At 37.5% G+C, this 2,500-nt stretch overlaps 1 protein-coding gene across 1 annotated transcript in view; it reads right to left on the bottom strand.

The window, feature by feature from the left end:
• LOC138053264 (NLR family CARD domain-containing protein 3-like) overlaps nt 1-2,500 on the bottom strand; it is a 28,922-nt gene that overhangs the window by 14,221 nt on the left and 12,201 nt on the right. The gene's annotated exons all lie outside the window — the stretch shown is intronic.

The raw sequence follows: 2,500 nt of genomic DNA, 5'->3' as shown, positions 1-2,500 counted from the left end.
GTCTAGACAACGATGCTCGCATCAATTTAACACGCAATACTGTAATGTAGTTGCCACTGAGGAATGCTCAATTTAGGAAATAAACCAATCATATACACCTTATTCCAAAATGGCCACTGATTTATGCGCATAGAAATTGACCCTTGTTGCCTCGTTCAAGATAAAATATTCTTTTGAATTTTAAGCTTAAGAACGAGGCATCAAGGGCTAAATGAAATAAAAACAAAAAAATATTTAAATGGCGGCCATTTTGGAATAAGGTGTCTTGCGAGAAAGTTATCTGGACAACACTTGCTCTTTCTTTGTGTCATGCTCTGAAATAAACCCTTTCTTTGGCATTGAATGTTGTGGTAAAAAATAAATTGAAAGTGGTTCAGCATTGTCTGTACTGAGACTTATCGCCAACAATATTCATCATCCCAGTGGTTCAAATCTGTTGTGTATTCATGAGGCACACAACATTTTGACCACTGTGATGACGAATATTGTTGTCGATAAGAGTACAGACAACGCTGAACCACTTTCGACTTGTTAAATTGCTCAAAATGTCCAGGTAAGTGCGAGGATCACTTCCTAATAATATAAGCTGTGCTTATATATACTAAAATTATACCCATATACCTACTATATACCTACAATTATTTAAGCAAAAGAACACAAGTTTCTATGGTTTATAGGCAATCTCATACCCAGAGTCGTCGGGCTTCTTGGTCAGCGGGTGAGCACCCGGGGGGAGACTCTGGGATAATCGACTTGAACTACATTTTTGATTGGCTGCTTGCGTAACAATGACAGTCCGACAGGAAGTCAGTAAGTAATTTGGAAGCCCCATAATTTGGAGAGGGATTCAAAATCTAAAACTAGTTTCAGTGCTGTTTGATTTTTTCTACATTGTACCTCAGAAATATATAAATCACAACAAAATAATAATAAAACAACGAGGTTTGAATTATGTCTTACACCGCACGGGAATTTTCCCACGCTGCTAAAAAGTAATTACTGTTGCTGTTGCAAAAATACCGTGGGAAAACAATACATCAGTGAGGAGAAATCCGTGGAATAAGGTCTTATCAAAGCCATTCAGAATTACGGAAACATCAAATTGTACATTTAGTAGAAGAGCACATTTGTGTCATTTCCACAAAAAATTTGTCGATCGTGTTGCTTGCATGATGGCATTTCTGAACGATGGAATGTACGCTGAAACACTAAAAATACACTTACCGAAAGCGTCAGAGGTTTCATCTTCATTTGCGCTTACAGCAAGCCAATGAACATTTCTAAAGTTTCTTTGTGTGTAAGGCTAAAATTGTTTCTCAAACATTTTCAACCCGCCATTTCTCAGGCCTTCTGATGTTACGCGATGATGCGATTTTGCACAATCAACCTCAAATCGCATCCGATCGCACAATTCACGAAATATCGCATAATGCACAAAAGAACGCACAAAATTCATAAAATAAAACATAAATCAACAAGTTTCTTAGGAGTTCCTGCATAAATATACCACTTTTAAGATGATGTACTTTGAAAGACAGGGTCCGTACACTTTTTCAGACCAAAAATACAAGGACTTTTCAAGGACTTTCAAGGCCAAATTTTGAAATTTCAAGGACCTCTTTTTTATCTACGGCAAAGATTTTACCCATGGAAATAGTGTGACAGTACAATTCTTGCTCATTTTCCGTAACGAAGATGCGTGAAAATAATGCAAAGGCACTGGTAACCATTCTCAACCCCACAGCTCGTCACGTCTGTATGACATGACTTGACTTAATCGCATAATCTGTCCTGCAAATTTCACATAATTTGCATTTTTTCATCGCACCCTACCAGAAGGCCTGATTTCTACTGTTTACGGTTTTCTCTTTTCTGTTTCCATTTAAACTGAAGCATACGTAATAAAGCCGGAACCCACGTTTTCTGGGAAAATGGAGTTGATTATCCCAGAGTCTCTCCGGGCGCTCACCCGCTGACCAAGAAGCCCGAGGACTCTGGGTACAAGATTGGTTTATAGGCTGATAAACCACGCGAGATGTTGGTAAAACACGAGAAGAATTCGTACATCACGAGCTGCAGGCAAGTGATTTACGAATTCTTTGAGCGTTTTTCCACCATCCCAGGTGGTTTATCATGCCTATAAATTAAACTATAGACACCTGTGGTCTATTGCTTTTATTTAATAATTCAGAAGAAGTGCGATTTTTCCATGAGTTTACTGGCATAATAAAACATAGCTGATTGACCAATCAGAGCGCGCACATTGATTTGGTTATAATATAAATAGCTATAATGCAAAACTTAATATGCATCACTGAGATACATGTAGTTTCTTTCAGTCTGTTAAGTTGGATGTCAAGATGACAAGCTGCAGTGAAATGTTTGTTTATCCTAATAACCTCAAATGAGAGTTTCTCACTCTCCAATATATTAAACCTGAATTTGAAAGCAAAAGAACATATTCACAGGATTTTTTTAGGATTTTGAGATAATAATGCAT

Source organism: Montipora capricornis, chromosome 6, assembly GCF_036669925.1.
Source record: "Montipora capricornis isolate CH-2021 chromosome 6, ASM3666992v2, whole genome shotgun sequence".
Classification (NCBI taxonomy): Eukaryota; Metazoa; Cnidaria; class Anthozoa; order Scleractinia; family Acroporidae; genus Montipora; species Montipora capricornis.
The sequence above is the reverse complement of the archived record's forward strand: the minus strand, read 5'-3'. Positions and strand labels throughout refer to the sequence as shown.